This window comes from Heterocephalus glaber, unplaced genomic scaffold (assembly GCF_053883595.1).
Source record: "Heterocephalus glaber isolate CG9 unplaced genomic scaffold, H.glaber_assembly_v1.0 deba00001532, whole genome shotgun sequence".
Lineage (NCBI taxonomy): Eukaryota > Metazoa > Chordata > Mammalia > Rodentia > Bathyergidae > Heterocephalus > Heterocephalus glaber.
The window spans coordinates 13,346,209-13,370,225 of record NW_028258330.1 but is presented as its reverse complement, the minus strand read 5'-3'; the positions used below and the strand labels follow the sequence as shown (position 1 = coordinate 13,370,225).

The 24,017-nt window shown below is 37.4% G+C and overlaps 1 protein-coding gene across 2 annotated transcripts in view; it reads right to left on the bottom strand.

The window, feature by feature from the left end:
- Window positions 1-24,017, bottom strand: part of Pak5 (p21 (RAC1) activated kinase 5) — a 321,615-nt gene that overhangs the window by 284,707 nt on the left and 12,891 nt on the right. The window contains exon 2 of one of the 2 annotated variants that reach the window (XM_021255058.2): window positions 14,730-14,810. The exons of the other annotated variant lie outside the window; for it this stretch is intronic. The gene's annotated coding sequence lies outside the window, so the exon portion shown is untranslated. The remainder of the gene's footprint in view (window positions 1-14,729; window positions 14,811-24,017) is intronic. 2 annotated transcript variants of the gene reach the window in all.

Sequence of the window (24,017 nt, the reverse complement as noted above, 5' to 3'; positions counted from 1 at the left end):
AAAGCATAAGTGAATTCAGCTTGTGGTAAGCTGAGTAAAAAAAGAATTATGAAACATTTAGATATGATGGTTAATTATATTGTCAGAGAACAATGTGGTCAAATTAACTTCTTACATCTCACATTCCTGCATCCCCATTTTCTCTCTTCAAAACACAAGGCAGAGCATCTTGTACCTTTCAAGGTCTAGGACAAAAGGCACCTCTTTTAAGAAGCCATCCATTCTGTCCCAATCTTGGACAGAAGGCACAGCCCCACCTCCCTCGCTAATGTTGCACTCATAATTCATGTTTCTGCTACTCACTGTATTTTAAAGTTCACTGTCATGGTGTAAGATTTCTACATATTATGTGAATCTATATCTTGAAGCTACCTCTTTTCATTACGTCTTTGCTCATTCTCAGTCAGCATCCTGAAATCTAAGGATATAGGGTATGAATGAAATCAGCTAATCCTACATATTGAACAGAGAAGAGCACCTAGCATGTGTAAGTACTTTATACATGTTACCTGTTATTATCCATGTTACATTAATTTTCTATTGCTGCTATAACAAATTACCACAAATTTAGTGGTTTCAAACAACACAAATTTATTACATTAAAGTTCTGGAGATCAGAAGTCCAAAATAGGACTCATAGGCACAAATTAAGATGTTGGCAAGCTGGGCATCATGGCACACACAAGTAAATCCCAGCATTTTAGAGGCTGAGGCAGGAGGATCATGATTTCCAGACAAGTGTAGGATATAGAGTAGGATACAGAGAGGTTATCTCAACACACACACACACACACACACACACACACACACACACACAACACATGAGAAGAATGATGTCAGAGCTTGTTCTTTCTAAAGCCTCAAAGGGGTGGTCCATTTCCTTGACTTTTCCAGGTTTTACAGCACACTCATATCCCTTGCCTGGTATGCACTTACTCTGCTTTCAAAGCACTTCACTCAGACCCCTGCTTCTATTGTTTTACCTCCTCTCTTATCTGACCTTCTTACCTCCTTTTTGTAAGGATTCTTACACTTAATGCACCTGGATAATACAGGAGAATCTCCCCATTTTAAGACCCTGAACTTCATTGTATCTGCAAAGTCCTTTTAGCCACATGAGGCAATATATTTTGCAGTTCTAGGGATTTGGATGAAAACACATTTGGACAGCCATCATTCTGTCTACTAAACATGCTATTTTAGATTTTTAGTATCATATATTTCTCCATTTCAAATGCATACCATTTGTCATCTTCCAAGGATTAATGCTCCTAGTTTAAAAGTATGGCTAATAAACTTAGTGTTACAAGAATGTGGAGCACCACTCTGCTTGGGAGAGATTAAATTATGCACACATCCTATGATCCAATGCCATTCATACATATATACTTTAAAGAAACTGCAGCCCATATAAACATGAAAACAGGTTTAAGAATGTGCAAAGTGGCATTATTGGAAGTTGCAAAAAGTTGGAATAAACTTAAAAGTCCTCATGGCAGAGACTGGCTCTATGGTAACAACTGTCAATTCCTCTCCCTACATAAAGAGTACGACTAAATTCCCAGTTTTCCTTGCAGTTAATTAGGGGCCATGTGGCCAGGATTTGATGAAAGTGGAGTGAGCAAAAATGAAGATTTCTCTTCTGGCCAAAAAATGGCCCATGCAATACAATCTTGTTTTCTAGTTCTGTATTAGCTGTGTAGCCCAACAGAGAACTCAAGAAGAGCTAAGAAATGGCAGTGATATAAAGTGGAAAAAGCTGAGATCCTAAGTTAGCACTTAGAGCATAGTTCTCCAGGTGAGCTGCCTAACCACAAGCATCAACCTTGAACTTTACACGAGCAAGAAATGAAAATTTATTGTGGGAATCAGGAGCTTGTATTCACAGCAGATGGCATATTTACTCTGGCTAAAAAACAGACAAGTACATAACAGATAGAAAATAGTCAAGGTGAAGTATGTACCCACACCCCAGTGGTATACCAGCAGAGCAAGTAAATGAGTTAGTACTGTATGCGCCCACCCCACACAGGTGAATTTTACAAAAACTGGTGATAAAAATAAGCTGCAGGATACACACAATATAGAACGAAATCCTCTACATTAAGTTTAAAAGCACACACAGCATTTCTAGATATTGTTTAAAAATACCAGCACAAAGGGAAGTTCCAAGAAATATATGGAAATGATAAAATCAGGGGAGTGGCAGTTTTGGAAAATAGTTTGGAAGATTCTCAAAGAGTTAAAGGATAAAGTTAACATATGACCCACAGTTCCACTTCTTAATATATAGTCAGGAGAACTGAAAACTTAGGTTCACATAAAAATTTGTACATGAGTATTTGTAGAAGTATTCAGAGAAGCAGCACTACTCATAATAAAGACAAAAATAGAAACAATACAAATGTCCATAAGTTGATGAAAGAATAAATAAAATGTGACAGGTCCATGGAATAGAAAACAATTTGGCCATAAAAGGGATTGGAATAAAAAGGGATTGACACATATATAAATGGGTGAACTTTGCAAACATGCTAAGTGAAAGAAGCCAGTCACAAAGGACCCGAGATTGAACAATCGCCTATACAGTACATGAAATGTCCAGATTATGGACACACATAGAGAGAGAACGTAGAGTGGTGTTGTTCCAGCACTGGGACTTGGGTGGGGAGGGAAGAAATAGGGAGTGACTGCTAATGGATACTAAGTTCTTTTACAGTTCATCGGGATGTTCTAAAATCAATAGTGCTGAAGGTTGTGCAATTCCATAAATATTCTTGATTGGTACATTTCAATTGTATAGAACATGACCTATGTCACAATAAAGCTTTTATTGATAGAAACCAAAGAAGTGGTCATTTCTGAGGGCAGGTAAGGCAATACAATGTGGAAAAAGGACATCGAAGGACTACACTACATAAATGAGATGCTATGTCTTACACTGGATCATGGGTATGTAGGTATTCATTTTATTTTTTTTTACCTTGTATATGACTAAATTGTTTAAAATAATTTTGTGTAAGTGACACTCCCAGAAGGGATTTTGTTGCACTGACCAGAGTAAAAACTATTATTACAATCACCTTCTAATTCTCAACCAACTTTCTAAACTTCTGGTATGTACAGATGCATTTATGACACTTACATAAAAATATAAATATCAGGACCTCACTCCATATCTATGGAATCTGAGTCTCTGGAAGGTAAATTGACTATGAAAAGCGGCTGGTGATTTTTGCTGAACAATCCAGCTACAGAACAACCGATACTATTTTTCTGTTGAGGCAATCCACAATTGTGTTATAGTTTTTATAGCGTCCTCACTATAATGACTCAGGTTCTACCATGTGTTGAAAAACATAAAACAGAGAAAACAGGAACATAACATAGCTAGTAGAGAGGATTTTAAATGTTCCAATACAAAAAATGATAAATATATGAGGTGATGGATATGTCTTTTGCCCCAGTCTGATCATTATACATTGTAAACATATACTGAAGTGTCACACTGTACCCTATAAATATGTACAATCACAGTTTAATTAAAAATAATATATACAAAGGAATGTGACACAAAACCACAATATCTGCTTTGATAAACTACCAAGACAACTGAATGATCAACAGGCAATCCCTTCTCATCAGGGATTTAGCTGGCTTATAATTGGACCTTCTCTTTGTCTAATACACAGTGGGCTTACATTTGATTCTAGCTCATTGTACTGTATGGAAAACTCAGATTTGAATAGTTTTGAACAGTTTTTATTTCTCCTTGCTATGTCTATGTCCTTTCATTCTCCTCTTTAGAAGTCTGCTTACTCTTACAAAATGGATTTTCCTTTGGTTGTGATTATCATATTTTAAAGATTTTTAAAACTGTTATCTGTATTTTTGAAACTCTGTATATCCCAGTTTGTTGACCATCTAAAGTATTCTCATAGGTCCCTTACTTGATTTTTTTGTGCTCCCTATACATTTGTAAGTATTGTTTGTTCAAGATACTAGGCTCCAGGGATCTTTATGCTTGTTATTGTATTCTTTTTTTTTTAATGCCTTGTTTTTGTATCAGTTAGAAAATAAATTTAACTCAAAAGATTGATAAAAGTGTCTCATCTTTTACTAGATCAATGTTTTTCAAATTTTTAAAAGTTATTCACACTCCCCCTTCCTTATTTTTGCAACATGCCATCTGTCTATTATTTATTTACAATTTCATTTAAATCAATTTTAAATTGAGTCACTTTAAAAATTACCCTTATCTCTTGCACATAAATTTATGAACTTACACAGGCTTGATGTGATTCTTACATGTTTAGTACACATTAATCCAATAGTTGGCTGCTACCAATTTTTGTTTGTGAATCATAATATGTGATGTACCAGAACTATCCTTTAGAGAACACAGCTTATAAATTTGTAAGGTCAGAGTTTTATTCTGAGAAACACTCCATCTTGGCCAGGGATTTAGCTCAGTGTTTTCACTGCCTGCTGTGCAGGCACAAGGACCTGAGTTCAATCCCTGGTACCAAAACAAAACAAAACAAAACAAAAACCAAAAAAGAAACACTCCATCTCTCTGATTATCAAACTTTAGAAAGTGTCTACCAGAGGATTATACTTATCTCCCCTCTGATGTTCATTCTGTAAACATTTTCCTAACACCAAAGCCCTACCTTCCCATTCTCAAATGACCTTGCAACTTCCTGTCAAGACTCTACCTCATTTTACCAGTGTACCCTCGTTGGACAAAGTTAAGTCTTTGGTTGCAGATGTCCCTCATAGCTCCTTCTACAACTTTCTTTGCCTCTTTATGGCTCTCAGTGATCTTGCTGTCCTAGCCATACCATGGATCAACTAAACCAGAGTAGCACAGAATGGGGTCCAAATGTAAGTATTTTAAGGCTCCACAGGCAACTCTAGTGTGATCTCATAGGAAAACACATAAAGCCAAGCAAATAAAAAATATTTCAGGAGATACTTGTTTTTTGGCATTCCAAGATACAGCAATATATATTTTGGACATTGTTACAGCAAATTTTAAATTTTGACCAATGTCTGTTAAAGTTATCTAGCTGCAAAATATACCCTATCTGTTGTTACCTCAATGAAGAATCAATGAAGAACACATACTAATAAAAACTTCAAAGTCAAGTTTTACCTATTTCTGCACATGGATGAACATAAGATTTCCAAAGTTAAGATTCACCATAAACATTTTGTGTATATATATATATATATTAAGTATAATATATATTCACATATGTGCTCATGTACATATATATGCACTCATCATTGCTAGAGATTCAGGAAGTAGGTCTGGAAATATCTGTACAGATACAGAAACCACTATGGGATTCAGCTCACAAAGGGGACATTTGGCAACCACATCAGTAATAGCAGTGGTATAATGGCTTCGATAGCATGTGCAGTGCTGACTTTCATACATTCTCTGCTGCCTAAATACTAAGCACTGCTTGAGTATTTTACTAATGACTGTACAATATTTGAACTGAGTAAAATGAAGACCAGATTGTTTACAAAGTGCCAGCCAGTGATCCTTTCCATACAAATTAATCTGTCTCAATATGATCACATTTGATTTCTTGAAATATAGTCATTACTGTGACATTATACTTCAGTTTTTCTTATGATCCTACTTACCAAATTCCACTGAATAAATCTTAAAACACTACTACAACACATCTATACACACACAGGTAGAAACATTTGCCCTAGAGAAATGTGTGTTCTTAGAATTTATGGGGAAAGAATTATTTTTGGTTTTGATTTTACAAATAAAGAATAGTGACACACAAATATTAACATGCAGACCAGTCAAATGCTGGCACATACCTGTGATCTCAGAGTGTAGCAGGCCTGAAGATGGTCCTTTGCCTCCTCCCTACTCCCTTTCTCCTCCATATTCCCTTTCTCCTCCCTAGATTAGAGAGTTTGACTAATACTGTAGACCCTGGATGGCACAGCCCTAGGAGACAGTTACATTATGTATCCTTCCCTGTTCCCTTCCTGCGCATGCCCCGATCGCGAAAGCATCACACTACATTCCACCTAGGCCAAGTATGCCAGGTACCACTACTTACCCCATCTTCTCTTCCTGTTTGCCTTCCGCTATAAATAAAGAGTGCGTGGGACTCCAGGTGGCTGTTAGCTCCTGAAAAGCTATGGTTCCACCTGGTCCCAACTTTCAAGCATAATCTTGGTATATATTCTTCTTCCTTATTGTTTTTCAATTTTCTTCATCTCCTACTACTCTCCCCAGCTTCATACCCTACCTACACTGTGCGGCATCAGAGAAAGTATCAGGTCTAACAATATGAATGACAGGGGAAGTGGTGGTGACATTTTAACTAGATGTCACCTACATTCACTCTGACAGAGGTTGCATGACTGTGTAAGACTGGATGGCCCACAAACCCAAACAGCCACAGCTGCATAAAACCAAGCTGATCCACACAACTGGAAATTCAGCCAATTTTGTATGTACACGTCTGTTTAATTTATGTAGTTCAGCACTTGAATATACACAATTCTTACAAAGTACTAAAAATTCATCAAACTTATAAAAGTAACAAGTGCTTACCTTAAAATAATGCAAAGCTGTGTCATGGGAAAAGTTACCAGATTCCCCCTAGCCATCTGTCGTACATTCTGGATACCCACGTTCTAAGGACTCTCACTCAAACACTGGCTTCCTGCCTGGTGACTCTGAACAAGGCAAGTTTTCCCCCCACCAGCTTTAGTTTCCTTATTCTTATAACAAGAACAAATTAAACACCTTACTCCTAATCATGTTGGTATGCGTAAATGTCAATAAAGCTGATTTTTTTAAAGGACAAAATGTACACAAGATCGTAACTTTATAGGAATTAAATTTTGATGTGGGTAAAGCTAGGCAGAAAAGGTTTAAATAAACAAACTCATACTGTCTAGTTTTTAGTAATAAAATTAAAATCCAGTCATAAACATATAGTTCACTAAAAAATACATTGAAAAATGTTTATAATATCACTGTTTGCAACAGCCCCATGTGGAAAACCAGCCAATGCCTATCAACAGAATAGATTAATATACTATTATATAATAGATTAATATACTATTAATATACTATGAATAGACAGAATAGGCTAATATACTATGGTTTCTTCATGCAATAGAATACTATATAGTCATGAGAACAAGTGAACAACTCCCACACTTAACAACATGGAAGAATCTCATGCAATACCAAATGACAAAAGCCAGTAACAAATGAAGACTTCCTCTGATTCCACTGTAATCAAGGATGACAGAAGTCAAAATGACAGTTACCCTACCCTTGGGGTAGGTAACTAAAATGGAACACCAGGAGGGGTTCAGCGTGCTAGTATACATATATGTTCACTCTGTAAAAATTCAACAAGTTGTCGGGCTGGCGATTTAGCTCAGTGGTTCCACCACCTGTTTCACAACCACAAGGACCCGAGTTTGAACACTGACACCAAAAAAAAAAAATTCAACAAGTTATATGTTAAGATGTTTGTCTTTTTCATGTACATATGATGCTGCAGTTAAACATTTTGAATAAAATTTAAAATGAAGTCACATGATGTGATAGGGATCAACTGACTTCTTAGGTAGGGTATCATGAATATCTCTGAGTATGAAGCATTCAGTCCTAGACTTGAATAATAAAATGACCCAGATAAGTCAAGTTCTTGGACAAGGGGATTCTAGGCAGAAAGGATGGCAAATGGCACCACAGGAGGCCCTGGCAGGGAATGGTATGAGATGAGGTAGAAGTAGGTAAGATCAAGTCATAAAAAGCCACTATAGACTAGGCAAGAAGTTAAAGTATGGTCCCTATCTGTGTGGAAACATTATGAAAGGATGCCCATTTTTGTGAATTCTTTACCTGTTTAAGTCACGGTTTTGTCCTCAGTGAAATGGCAACGAAAACTCATAAAGTTCGTATAATGGGCCTAACAATGTCTAGCATATCTTTAAACATGCTTGTAGCTAATATTATCATATTTCTCAGAATTTAAGACCCCAGGAATTGCAAGACATATAACTGTTTTATGAATCATTGTGAAAGAAAAAAGTTACCAATTAAAATATCACAATACTTATCATTTACCAATTTTAGTTTACCTTGTAAATAGGTTCTTCGGGACTTACTGAGTCATGGCTTTTCATGCTACCATCCTTTGAACATTGTACATAAATATATAACCAAAATATTAGTTAATTTCTTATTATAATGCCTCCCCATTTATAAGCTGCCTGCTCTGAGTCACTTTTGGACTCAGAATCCTCAAAGCACCTGTTCTGTTTTGTTTTGGTACTGTGGATCGAACTCGGGTCCTTGCACTTGCAAGGCAGGCGGTGGAACCACTGACCTAAATCCCCGGCCCCAAAGCACCTGCTTTGACAAATTGTGCAGACAACAGCAACAGTGGCCGCCAGGAAGTCATGTGCTACTTTGGCTATTTCTCCTTGTGGCCATATAAGTAAAGCTGGATATCTCCACTGAAAATACGAATATGAATGCTAACCATTTTTCCTCAGGAAGACAAAGACTGACACTGGAAATGTGTGTATGGAGCACTAAGACCATCTTGGGAAGAAAAGCAGTGTCAGGATGAGCTGACATCAGGGACCATGCTTCCCGCTGAAGCAGTTATCCAAGCCCACACATTTCAGTCTAGACCATCCTCTCCTCTCTCCCCCAAAGCCAGACTCTAACCAGCTCCTACATGGAATAGTAACTACTTTCAGATGTCAAGTTGTTGTTCAGGTAAATATTCTAATGGGTTTCATCTGTTACAGTTCTTTGTGTTCTGAATTTTCTCTTCTCACCATGGCCCCTAGTCTTAATAATGATTAAAGGTTTACCATTGGAATCCTTTTTGTTACCACTGTTTGAAAATTATCCTTTCTTCTGTCTTCTAAAATGATAATTAAATTCAATCACATCGCCCTACTGCAGGGGAAGTAGGAGCCAGTATACTTGTTTCACACACCTAGTGATGATTTCTGCCCGATTCTCAAACAACTTAAATGATCCCACCTCTTTTAGAGTTCTCTGCCTTGAGGCCAGACACATAGGTCCTTATAATAGATTGTGAAAGTGGCTCTCAAATGCAGAAAGCACCAGCACCATTTAGAGACTCCACAGTTACACGGCAGCAGGATGCCCCACTTCTGGGTAATTGTTGTGTGAGAGTCTGTCTGATTTAATGAATGTTCTGAATTACAGAGGATTGGAACTCTGGGCTCAGAATACTTTTGGGGCTATGAGTACAGGCTCCGAAGGAAGACTTGACTGGCAAGGTTCTGAAAGCCACAAATTGTTAACTTCTTTAAAACCTCAGTTTCATCACCCAAAATATAAGGATTACAATAGTACTAACCTTCTGATGTTATTCTGAGCATAAAGTCTGCCACGTTAAAAATGAAATAAAGGTTAACTGCTCTGATGGTTAATTTACTTGTCAATTTTATTGGATCATGACATGCTATAAATCTGGGTAAATTTTGTGTCTAGGTGTGTTTGTGAGGATGTTTCCAGAAGAGGGAGTAGCACTTGAATCAGTAGACTGAATAAAGCAGATTGCTTACCCTGACTTGGGCATGCATTACTCAACCCACTGAGGGCTTGAAAAGAACAAAACATGGAGGAAGACTGAATTCACTCCCTGCTTGGATGTTTGAATTGGGACACTCATCCCGCCCTCTGGACTCTGGTTCTCAAGTCTTCAGGCTGAGACTGAAATTAGACTTTCTTCTTTCAGCATACCACCAGCTTCCCTGGGCCCTCAGCTCTCAGAGAGCAGGTTATAGGACTCTCAGCCTCCACAATCCTTTGACCCAATACCTTATAATAAATCTTTTATCTATGGAGAACCTTTGTGAATACAGCTGTCATTACTATGACAATGGTTATCAGTTCTATTATCTACTATAAATACTACTTTGTCAACAGTGTGCTGTTTGGAGAATAACTGTATAGGAGATAAGACACTTGGACTCTCATATCTGCTATTAACTGCATATGCCTGGACAAATCTCCTGACTTCTCTTGTATTTCCTCTATGGAACCAAAATCATAGCATAACATGAATTTAATAATTATACAAATATGGTCATTGAACATGGTAACAGTCTGTGGCTGAAGAGGAGTATCGAAACCACTACAGTTGCAAACTTTCCATGATTTCAAATCCATATAATAAAAGAATCTTATCCAAATGGAAGACTTTACATCTACACATAAAAGAGTTTTGAGTATCAGCAAATGTCATAATGTGCATTTACTGAGTGCCCATTTCTGTGTTAAGCATGACCCATTCATTCGTTTAATCAACATGTATTTATTTATCCCCAATAGATGCAAAGGCCTGGATACAGAAGGCTAAACAAAATAGACAGGGTCCAAATCTTATGTGGGAGATATTTTAATGAATAGATAATACATAGATAAATGAACAAAATAATTTCAGAAAGTAAAAAAATTATGTAAAAATTAAGCCTGAGTCATATTTTGGATTGAGAATATGGCAATCCACAACAACACTTTTGAGGTGACTAATAGTATTATTCTTTTTTTAATGCATTAGGAAATCAACGTTCAGAGAAGCTAATAAATTTGGTGGATTTTCACAGCTAAGAAGTCTAGACAAGGGCTGGAAGCCACGCCTGCCAAGTCCAGAGTACAGTAATTCACTGATTAAGCAGGCTGCCTTTGCATATGGAGGCAAACTCCAGATTGCTGTCTATGATTTATATCAAATTCCAAGCCTTTCAACTGTGAGTAATGAGGTAATGGTTCAACACGACCAGTCTCCAGCAGTAGGACCTTCTATGACAGGTCACAAAGAATATAGGCAGTCATTTACCTGTGTCACATGAAATTCAGCTCCCATGACCAAAACAAATATTCAACTATTTCTGTTGTGAAAAATAAGAGAAGACTATTGTATTGGAAAAAAATAAAGAAAAGAAAAATGCAAATTTAGAATAAACACTCTCCTTAAATACATTTATAGTTACTATTCTGTCTTTTTGTCTGGAGGAAAACTGTGTCAGGAATTTATTATTTTGTAGAAGGAAAGCCAGAAATAAATGTACTCAAGAGGGCAACTTAAGAATCCCACAAAGAGATCAAAAGAAGGAAAACTTAGGAATCGAGGGACTGTCAACTGACAGGTTTTTCCCTTGGCCCAACTTTAGTCAGGCTCCTGAAACTTCTCCTAGGCCCACTTGTGCACTTCCTTTTAAAATCTAATTTTAGAAAAATATGCTATTGAATTTAGCAAAAAAAACCTCCTACACTTGTGTGATCGCCTTAAAGATCTGATCAAATTCTTTATCTGTCATCGTTCCCAGGTGATGTCTGCTTACTTTGGTCTATCTTCAGAAAGGATCCTGGTGGGTTGATTTAACCACAATCTCCTCTTACCCCAGACATTTCCACTTCACAATTTTCCATCCACTGACCAGCATATTGCTCCCTAGCTACCAATTCCCATTTACCCACACTGTATTCAGAGTTGAGCCCAATCTCTCTCCCCGTCCCTACCCTAACCCCATCTTTCTGCAAAATCTCATTGCCATGGTCCCTATACTTATTGGGATGGTCCTGAATACCATGCTTCAACAAGTAGCACTGAATTACTTTTTTTTTTAAACACAGTCTATCAGCAGGGGACTAGTACTATATTAATCAGATTTTCCATTACTGTACACAATATTGGACACTCAAAAATTAAAGGAGGAAAGACTTAATTTGCTCATGGTTTCACAAGCTGGGTCCAAGGCAGAGACATCATGGCAGCAGGGTATGGTGGAGCAAAGCTGTTTAGTTCATGGTAGCTAAGAAGCAGAGCAGGGGAATGTGTCTGAGAGGAACAGGCGAGGGACCAAATATAGTACGCAAGGCCAGACCTTGATGGCCCACCAGATACACCCAGGAGTATACTTTACTAATCTGATGGATGTTTCTTAATCCAATGAGGTTGACATCAGGATTAACTGCCACAAGTTCCTCACAAGCCTAAGTTCTGGAAGGCATCGAGTATCTGCAAGACTCAAAAACCCAAGATATTTCAGGAAGAACAAATATACCTGAACACATGCTCACAAACTCTTGGTTCTAAGGCCACTTAGTATTCAACTGCTGAATAGATGGATGGATGAAATTATCATTAAAGTGTATATCTGATAATATTCCATGGAAAAGACTTAAACATCATAGTCTCAGAGGGCCTCAAATCAATAATTAGTATTCTAAATTTTCCTTTTCTAAAAAAATGTATGAATATCTAAAAAAAAAAAACAAAATGGTGGCTATATCACTGTTGACACATAGGAAGACAGAATAAGATTGTAGAAATAATGCAAACAAAGACACTGCACAGAACTGCAACTAAACTATAATAAAATAACACATAGAAGCCATCAAAGTTATTGTCAAATTTTTGTCTAGAAGTTGAACTCATTTAACAAAACATGAAATCATGTAGGACAGACACCACAATACCAAATCACTGAGGGAAAATAGACTCCATGAGAAATTCTAAGAAAAAAAATCAGGATAAATTGAGGGCTGGGTACCTACTTTTCATGTCAGTTTGGAACAATATGTGTTCTTTAACTCACTATAAGTTCATTTCCCTGAGCAACATTTCAGATGCAATTTTATCACTGATTTTCCTCCCATTAAATTAGGTTCTGAATATGCAAATGAGTTTTCATTTTAACTTCAGTCTAAATCGGTGTATCAACACAAATCTATTTCTTACCAAGGTTCCAAAATAGAAGCAGCAGTATAATAGCAAAATTAGGACACAAAGATAAAAAACTAAGATCTCAAGAGAACAGAGGATAAGAATCTATGTATCCTGTCTCTGGTAACATATAGCTCATTTCTAGGAAAGATAGGCTAGTTTCAAGTACAATCACCCCAATAAATTAGGGTTGCCAAAACTGTGAGACCAGATAAGTTTCACTGGGTCAGATATCTTTGTAGAGTCTATAATTACATTGCTCAGTTCTTCTTTTACCTACACTAATGAATATATTTTATTTGCCTGACCACATCCACTGCTCCTGCTTTTCAAGGTGGCATCCTGTAGATGCTCTCTTTATTGTCAAGATGATTTGGGAGAAAGTAACTCCATTCTGACTTCTGATTCAAGTGGTGGTTTGGAGCCAGGTGGTTTAAAAAAGAAACTCATTCCTCATGCTGCAGTGATTGGAGTAGCAACAGGCCTTGACACATGACTCACAGAAGTCATATTGGGAACTGCTGAAATTAATTCCTGAGACTTTCTTGAAATTGCTGGAAACTGCTAGATAGCATTTTCTAAATTTTGAAATCAGTGGGATTTTAGCCAAAAGCAGTAGGGAACCATCTTCCCTGAAAATGTGAGATGCTGCCTGAGAATGAACCCTACCCAGAAATAGGCAGAGCTTAAAGATGAGGAAGAAACCGCATCTTAGAAATTTTTTGAGATCCTGACACCCCTATATTCCCAAACTTTTCACCTAACAGGTCAACAAGTTCTTAGTTTTCTTGATCAACACTGAATTGTGTTTCTAGCCCTCTCGGAAGAATCCTGTTGAAGACACTCACTCTGTACAGTAGTTACTAGAGCATGTGGCTGCAAGTACAACTTTACTGTGTAGCACATACATTGAGTTTTCCTCTGGAATTATACCAGTTTTTCATAAAAATGAATCAAGAGGTCAAGTTAGAAGACAGGAAGCTTTGTCTTTGAATGCACCTCATAAAACTCAAATTTTCCCTATATTCGAAAGGTCTCTCCTATTTTATTTTAGATTCTAACTAAATTGGGATACAGTCTATTTTTTCCAAGTAGATAAAAAAAATTATACTTAAATTTTTAATTTGAAACTAGGGATACATTCATTGGAAAGGAATGGACTCATATGGAAATATCAGGGTCTCTAATTGACTCAGGTTCTCTGAATTTCTGCAGAGATTACTTTATTCTTTCTCCCTTCTTCATATCTTCACCATCACCACTACAATAGCAATCAAAACAACTTTCCTCCTCAAATTCATAAGATGAATCCTTCTTCAAAAATAGCAAGCAAAAGCTTCACTCGGGAACTTCTTCAACTTCTCCCCACAAAGTTTCTATAAATCTATCTCATCTTATCCTTTCCTCTCGATCCAGTAGAACAGATGTACTCCCTCCAGGTGTCTCCTAGATTCTTTTCTCTGTACCTTCTCAACATCAATGGCCAGTTCTCTCTACTGCAACTTCCATATACTCCTTCTAACTGAATCCTTCCCATCATCTTTTAAACATGCTTAAATCCATCCCTCTTTGTATAAATTGCTTCTCCTCAACTCCACATCCTCATCTATCTAAACTTTCTATTCTTAATTCTCTTCATTCTTTCATGTAAAAATTCTTTTTTTCTCATTATGTTTATTGGTACATTTTAGGTGTACAATACAGTTACATTCATTATTGGGATCTTGTACCTTTACATGATGTATCTTGAAGGAATAGGGGAAGTGGAAGGGGTAGCAGAAAGGAAAGAAAGTAAAAGAAAAAATATGAGAAAAGGAAAAAAATGGAAACAAAGTCTTTGTAAATAGGGAAGAGTAGAGGGGGTAGAGGGAGGGCAGGGGAAAGAGAAAAATATAAGAACAAAGACACATAAAAATTCTTAAAGGAATCATCTTAACTCACTGCCTCCATTCACTTATCTTCTACTCTTTGACTCAAATCCTCCAAGGAGAAATGAAGACAAAAATAGTATTCCACAGGGGCCTGTTTGGATTAAAGGCAAGAAGCAAGTATAACACTTTATCCAGAAGCTAACACACAAGTAGTCACAATATTATTCATGCATTTATTTAAAATTCATTGCCCAACTGTAGTGGAGATTACTATGCCTCTTCTCTCAAGTCTCTTTTAACACAGTGTGAAGGGTAAGAACAGAAAGTACACATAATAACAAAGCTCAGTGATCCCAAAGGACCACAGTAAAGGCAGTGTAAATGGAATCACTATAGAAGGACCTTCAGGCTGTGGACTGCACCAATCTGGGTGGTGACATTCAGGTGGACTAGTGTGCATGGTGCCCTCTACAATTGTGGAACACGGGGCCTCTGAATAGAATTGCACTGAGTGGTGAGCCCTGAGGTTCTGCCCAAGGAATGGCAGTGTAGGGATCCTCAGTTCCAATAACTAGAAGAAATCCAAGATGGTAAAGAAGTGATCAGTGCTGTTGATCCAAAGCCACTAAGGACCATTTTTCCTCTCTTCCTGATACTTTTCTTTAAATTCCTTCTCTTTATTCCCTTCAGGAACACAGAAATTAAGAAAGAACTTTTACACATACCTTCTGCCATTCTAGGTATCTCTGGTATAAAACATTGTATTGGTTTCCTGTCTATACCAGTTACTTTTTTGGTTTTTTTTTTTTTTTCGTTCTTTTATTGGCACATTTTAGGTATACAATTTGTTTACATTTATCATTGGCTGTTTGTACCTGTACATGACATATCTTGGTTCTTATTTTTTTCCCCATTACCTGTGCGCCCTTTACCCATCCACCCTTCCCTATTTACGTAGATTTCATTTCCATTTTTTTTTCTTTTCTCATAGTTTTTCCTTTCCTTCTTTTCCTTTCCCCTTCTCCTCCCTTCACTCCTTCATCTTTGGATATGTTTTCCTATTTCAAATTATCAATTATTCATTTTAATCTTTTTCCCCCATTAAGTTTATTGGTACATTTTCAGTATACAATACAGTTATATTCATCATTGGGATCTTGTACCATTACATGAGTCTCTTGGTTCTTATTTTTTCCCCCTTCCCTTGCCCTCCCTTCACCCCCTCCACACTTCCCTATTTGCAAAGACCTTGTTTCCATTTTTTTTCCTCTTCTCATATTTTTTTCCTTTCTTTTTTTTCCCTTCCTCTACCCCTCCCAATTCCCCTGATCTTTTAGACCTTTTCTTCCTGTTACACAATATCAGTTATACATTTTTTAAATTACAATATCAAGATCTAGGAGACATTACCACAGATTTTACAGAATTTAAAAGGATATAGAAAGCATATTTCAAAAATCTGTTTTGAAATAAATTTGTCAACTTCTAAGAAGTAACTTGGAAGACAAATTAATGAAACTAACTCTGGAGGAAATATAAAATTTGAATAGCACCTATGAAAGAAAGTATATTCCTAGCTTGAAAACTTACCTATATGACAACAGCAGGTTCATAAACATTTTAACTGATATATTATATCAAACAATTAAAGCAGAAAAAAGAAGGAACACTTCTCCCCTCATTTTAGGAAATCAACATTGTGCTAATCCTGAAACTGGATAAAGATAATAGAAGAAAAAAAGTATGAACATAGATAGAAATTTGTTTAACAAAACAAACTATTGGAAGTCAGATCTGGCAGGATGTAGAAAGTGGTTTTGTTATAGGGATGGCAGTGTTGGTTCAGCATTGGAAGATCCACCCCCAAAAGTCATCATTTAAACAGAGGAAAGGAAAAAGCCATATGATTCTTCCACTAGTTGGAGAAAAAGTATTGGACTAAATTCCACAGCTGTTCATGGTAAAAGCTATCAGGAGGCTAGAAGTAAACCAGAACCTTCTCAACAGATTAAAGACATGTGCTCCATACGTCCAGCGAGAATGCCTTATATAAATGGACAAGATACAATGCTTTCTGCTTAAGGTGGGGAACAAGGGCAGATATGCTTACTCTTTACCTGTCCATTAAACTTTGAAACCTAGTCCCCACCAAAATAGTCTGGCAATAAAATGATACAACTAGGATAGGATTGGCATGGCAGAAGTAAAATCTTTATATGTAGATGAAATGATCATCTACAGAGAAAATACTAAGAAATCTCTAGGAGCCCCTAGAACTTGTACTTGAATTTAGCAGGATTAGAAAACACAAGGTATATATAAAAATTCAGGTCTGTGTATACTTGCTATAAATGAAGAATTGGATATTGAAATTTAAAAGTTATGTAGGAGTACAAAGGACCTAGAAAAGTTAAAAAAAAAAACAGTGTTGGAAGACGTTTAGTATCTAATTTTAAGACTTCTTCTAAAGCTGCAGTAATCAAGGGAGTGTTGGTGTAAGGAAAGACATATAGATCATTTGAATAAAACAGAGAATCTAGAAGTAGAACCACGCATATATGGTTCACTGAGTCTTGAAAGATTATTTAACATTAGCATTTTATAGAATATAAACTCAATTCAAGAGCCAAGGAAGAGATAGTGTTTTCAGCAAACGGCCCTAGAACAGTGGTATCTGTATATAAAAACTTAACCTCGACCTTTTTTTTCCATACATGAAAATAACTTGAATGGATCTATGAACCTAAATAAGAAAGCCTAAAAGTATAAAACTTTAAGAAGAAATTATAAGGGAAAATATTTATGAAATCAGGGTAGGCAAGAACTACCTAGGATACAAAAGACATGATGTATAAAAGAAAAAAATTGATAAATGAGATTCCATCAAAATTTAGAACTTTAAATGACATCATTAAAATGAAAAGTAGTCCTTAAACAGACTATATTTACAATACATATAACCTATGACCAGAATATATAAAGAATTCTTAGAGCTCATTGATAGACAACCCAATTAAAATGTAGACATAAGAAGATGATAAATAGCCAGTATAGCACAAGGAATGGTGTGCAACTCTAGAATCAGAAAAATACTAGTCAGTACAATAATCAGATTGAATTATGCACTCATTAGGGAGATGAAGTTAAAAGTTTTAAAAGCCTTGTCATGACTTTTTCTTTTTGTTGGATTCTCCCCCTTTGCGTTTAATTTGTCATGCCCAATGGATTCATTTGGCTGGGTTTCCTGGGGTTGTTATCCTCATTGTCTTTTCCTAGGGTATTGTCTAAAATATTTTGGAGGGCTGGTTTGGTATTCATGAAGTTCCTGAGGTGCTCTTTGTCATGAAAGTATCTTATTTCTCCATCAATTTTGAAAGATAGTCTTGCAGGGTACATCAATCTGGGTTGGAGGCTGTTTTCCTTTAGGGCTTGAAATATGTCACTCCAAGCTCTTCTTGCCTTGAGGGTTTGCATTGAGAAGTCTGCTGTGATTCTGATGGGCTTTCCTTTGTATGTGATTTGTTTCTTTTCTCTAATTGCTTGTAGAATTCTGTTCGTCTGTTGGATTTCTGGAATCCTAACTATTATATGCCTATGTGTAGATTTTTTTTTTTATTAAGGCTAGCTGGAGTCCTATATGCCTCACTTATCTGTATGTCAAGTTCTTTTCCCCTCCTTGGGAAGTTTTCTGCCATTACTTCTGTGAACAGTTTTTTTATGTCATCTGCACTCTCTCCTGTTTCTTCATTGACTCCAATCAGTCTTATGTTATTCTTCTTTGCATCGTCTAGCAGCCGCTGGATTGATTTCTCATGTTCCCTTACAATTTTAAAGCAATTTTTCTTTGTCTGGTCACTAATTGCAATCTTATCTTCTATATGTAAAATTCTAACCTCACATTGGTTCATTCTATTGCGCAGACTTTCAATGGAGTTTTTAATCTCCTGGAAATCTGTTTGTATCTGTTTTATGGATTCCATTTGTTTCCTATGTTGGGATTCCATCATGTTCCTCAGATCCTCTATTTTTTTATCTGTGTCCTCTCTAGATTTATTAATCATGTCTTGCACCATGAGCAAAATCTTTGCTGTTATCTGAGTAATTATTTCTGATTTCATTTTTCCCAGATCCTCTTTTGTTGCCAGTTCAGAGAGTCCAGGTGGTTGAGTATCAGATTGTTCCATCTCGTTTCCCTTTGGGGTTGCTGTAGGTGATCCAGAAGTCTGTTTTTGTGGCTTGCTTATGTGTCTTCTCATTTCCACGGTGGGGGGGTGTGCTTCTGGCGCCCACGTGGCTCACCTTCCCTAAGGAGCTTCCTTCCAGGAGCTGGGACCGGCTCACCTTCTCTGCCCTAGGAGCCTGGGATGCCAGCAGGGGAGCTTCCTTCTGGGTGCTGGGACCGACCGACTGAGCTTCTCTGCCCTCTGGGTTGGGAGCAGCGGGACTCAGTACCATGGTCTGATGGTCCGGTGTCCTCTGCATCTTTGTAATGTGGAACTAGGTGGTTGTACAGAGGAGTGGGGGGAGGGGTGTCTAGTGGATTGTTGCCAAGGTGGGGGCTGATTTGGCTTGTTTGGCGCAACTCCCAACCTCGGTAGGGCATGCGCAGACCTGCCTGTATGCTATACCAGTCACTTTCTTAAAACCTACCTATACCTTAAATCCAAGGCTTACCAGTAAGAGCACAATGATTTGGAGCCTGCTAAACCTACTACCCTCTGGGCCATTGTTGATATGACCTCATCAACTTCGGATCCCCTCTTGCTCCACCATTGTTTGAGGCTGACAGCCAAAGTTAAAACACTTTCCCAACTATCCTAAACCACCTAAACTAATACACTGTCATCAAGGAAACAACCTGGGTTGTTCTGAAATCTCAACCACAAGCTGCTAACTGCCCAGTATCTGTTCCTTACTTCTCTATCAAGTGCATTTCAGTACCTAGTTAAAATTCATCAACATTTACTGTTTATCACATGTAAAAAGGACTAAAAAATACTTGCATCAGTGCATTAGAATTTTTACTATATTGCCTTCTTTCTCTATGCAAAGTTATTTTTAGTTTGGGGATTTTTAGCCAGACTTAAACTCAAAATAATTTTAATTATCCATGTCAATAGATATAACTTTAATTTTGTACTTTCTAACTTTCCTTACTATCATGATATCTGTTACTAAAAATATTCATGAGTATGACCTACATCATGTGGGACACAGAGTTACAGTAATGCCTTCAAAGAGACAGCTTATCAACTGGTCCCCAGTCCCCTACAAGAATTCAATTACATTACATGGGTAAATGCTTTACTCCCGGGAATATTCTTGTTTCATCACAAGGTCAGTTGTAGCTTTATTTCTGTTTCATTTTTCAACATTAGATGCATTTAACAGCTGGTATGCTTAATTATCTATGACTCCAAATCAGCATCTATACTTATATTGTGATGTTTATTTAGAAATGATTTTGAGTACAAGTTAAACTCTGGCTCAAGGCCCTTTTACCCACTGTAAATGTGGTGTTCTTCTCTACCCTAATATCTCAGTGAATAAATATACTTGTAGTATATATAAATATACTTGACTAGTAAATATGGTTTTGCTTTATTTTAAACAATAACATTTTAAAGAGCTCTAACATTATGCACATACATGCTAAGGGGACAATAGATACAGATGTAAAAACTTTGGTAGTGTCCACCTATATGCCTAATGACTTCCAGTAGCCAGAATCTGTGACCCTGAGGGATAGTCAAATCACAGAAGATGGAAGGAAATAGGAATTGACACCTGTGGGAACATCCTTCATCCTTCTACCAGTGACCAATGGGAGCTCTTGTGTAAATATCTCAGCTCCCTGCCCTTTGAGTAGACTAATTTTGAAACATGAGTTTGACACCATTTTCCAGTTTCCCCAGTTTAATAATCCAATCTTGGTAGCCTTCTATGGCTTGAATATATTTGTCTGTTCAATATTCATGTGTTGGAATTCAAACCCAAAGGTGATGGTATTACATAGTGAGGCCTTTGGCAGGTGACTAGGTCATGATGGCTCTGTTGTTATGGGTGGGATTATAGAGCAGCTTGAAAGAAGGAGTTTGCCTTCCACCTTCTGCTATGTGGGGACACAGCAATAGTCCAAGCCTTCCAGAGGATACAGTTAAAAGGCACCCTCTTGAAGCAGAGGGCAAGCCCTTACCAGACACTGAAGCTCCTGGTAGCTTGAACTTGTACTGTCCAGACTCCAGAACTGTGAGAAATAAATCCTTTTTATTTATAAATTATCTGGCCTAAGTTATTTTGTTACAGCACAGGAATGGACTAAGTTACCTTCCTTCCTTGAGGTTCTTTTCCTATCTCTTAATGGTATTTCATGAACATTCCAAACAAACTATTGGCATTTGAATCCTTACCTCAAAGCCTATTTCTAGGGGGAAATCCAAATTAAAATAGGAGAAGTCAAAGGAATTAAGCTTTAGAATTTAAGGAAATATATATTTTTTTTACTTTTCTTTTATCCTTATGGCAGAATAATCTCAGTCAATAAAGCAAGGCAGCGCAAATATGTCATTTGTTAACGAGAAGATGGGAATGATAGCATCTAATTTATAAGGCTTCTAGAAGGATTAGGTGAGACAAAGTATATATTATATAAAACACAATCTCTGGCCAACAATATGTTCACAGAATCTTACTTATTGTTGTTATCGTTGTTCTAACTCTGAGGTATATCTTTTCTTTTTCCAGCCAAACAAATAACTTGTTGAGCACCTATTATGTGTCATCACTTCATTTGAGGAATATTTTATTTCCAAGAGAAAAATTTGTGGTCCAAATTCTATGGACTTCTACCTATATGAGATGCTATTTTCATTGAGAAAAACTTGGAGGACTATTGGCAGGGATGCAGTAGTAGCATCCTTAGAAGCATAAAAGCAAGATTAAGATTTGAACCAGCACAAAATTATAGCTCCAAACTGAAAAAGTTTCAAAGTCTTTGCAGAACACAAATCATCTGGAAATTGGAATGCATTGCAAAAATGGCCCCAATGTCCACCTTTCCTTGTAGCCTCACCCTTTGTGATGTAATTTTGTGGCAACCCTCCCTAAGAAGTGATCTACTTTTCTCCTCTTTAAATCTGGGTTGGTTTTAAGTCTTATTTTGGCCAAGAGTATGTACTTGAAATGACAACATGCTGTTTCCAACCTAAGCCTTCAGAGGTCTGTGCAGTTCATTTTTTCTCTTAGAACCCACTCACTGCCCTATGGAAAAGCCCATGACAGCCTGGTGAGGATGAGACACACATGACCTGGGCAGCCACCATCTGTGTAAGTGGTCTATCCTAGAGCAGCTGGCTCTGCTGCCTTTCTAGGCTATATCTCTTCTAACCATACTCTTAGTTTTGGAGGTCCCAGGACCTAAGACTTTTTTGCATCCAAGCCCACGTACTTTGGAGATGTCCAGTCTATTGGTACTGTATATTACCTCTCCATTCAGTCCTACATTCAAACCTCCAGCCCAGACTTTCCCATTACCTGCAGACTCACATTTCCATATACTTCTCATCTCCCCTAGAAACAGACATCTGCTGGGAAGTTTAGTATCCAAAAGTAATCTCCAGGTTTTTCTCCAGAAATTCTCCTCTATAATCTACTTCTTCTTAGCTGAGTTCCATTTTTCTTGTTGCTCAAGTTGAAAACCCTGGAATAATCCTTGTCTCCTCTTTTGCTGTCAAAACCCAAGTCCAAGACATGGAAAATCTTGTCTTCACAGTACATCATGACTGAGTCACTGTTCATCACTTTCATTGCTGTAACTTTGGTCAAATCCCCCTTAAATCTCACCTGAAATACTCTCTCTCATTGTCTTCCTGATCAGTCTACCAGCTTCTACACTCTTCCTCCCTAAACATTGAGAAGACAATGTGCATATCATGTTGTATCATATCATATCATACCATATCATACCATCCCATATCATCCTGCCCTCTGCTCAGCTTCCTCCAGAGATCTCTATCTTGTTCACAACGAAGGCCACTGTACTAACTATAGCATCCTAGGCCTACACCAGTGATAGCAAACATTTAGAGCTTTCAGTGACAACAAGCATCTCACTGTGGCACCCATGTCCTAGGTTCCCCATCACTGCCTTACATGATCTGCCCCTCATATCCCCGATATCATCTCCTTGTACTAATTCCCTTATTCATTGTTTTCTGGCCACATTGGCCACCTTGGACTTCCTCAAACAAGCCAAGTGTTCTACCTCAGGGCCTTTGCACTGGCTGCTATCACTGCTTATGATTTTCTTCTATATGAATCTGCAGTCATGCACTACATACAAGTTTCATCCAGAGGTAGACTACATTTAAAATGATGCCTCATAAAATTATAGTGAAGCTGAAAATTCCTATTGCCTGGTGACATCATAGCAATCATAATGTTACAGTGCATGATTACTCCCATGTTTGTGGATGATGATGCTGTTAACAAACCTCCTGCACTATAGTGCTTATAAGTGCTATAAGAGTATAGCACTTAGAACTATGCATCATACAAAATAATTGATGATTAACAATGTTATTGCTTGATGTATTTATTGTACTATAACTTTTAGTGCTATTTCCGAATGTACTCATACTTACAAAAAAATTGTCAAAAGTCATTCTTCTTTTGTCAGCAGCAGCTTCACACATCTCAAGCTGACTGTGTCTTTAGACAGCAGCAAGAGGCCAGGCCAAGTGACCAACTGCACCAGCCAGGTTTGTGTAAATTCTCTCTGTGACATTTGCAGCAGGCCAAAATGATGCATTTCTCAGCCCAAATCCCCATTCTTAAGCAGCACATGATGGTATTTGGGTCATTTTCTTCTCTCCTCACATGTCACCCTCTCAATAATGCCTGTTCTGAATACTCTATTTCAAATCACTCCCTTTACCTCTACTCATCCCTCCCCTTCTGATCACTCTTATGCAACCCTAATTTTTCAAAGCACACATCACCTTCTGACATTTTACACATTTAGTTGTGCTTATTGTTTGTTGTCTGCCTTTTCTTCCACAGGAGGGTCTTCTGTGTTCATGGATGGGCTCCACATGCCTAAGTGCCACTGATATAAACATGATAATGCTCAACATCCCTCTGAAGAATGGCTGTGTGACACTGGGAATCATCACTGCAATGCCTGTCAAAGGATAAGGCAGACACGATACTACTCTAATAGACAGGTCCAATTATCATTATTTTAATCCCACTAGTTAAGTGATTAAATTAGAAGCAAAAATTTTCCTGTTTAACAGTGACACCTACAGTCAATGCATACCCTGGTGTATACAGAAAAGAAGGTGCCCTTCAATGGGTG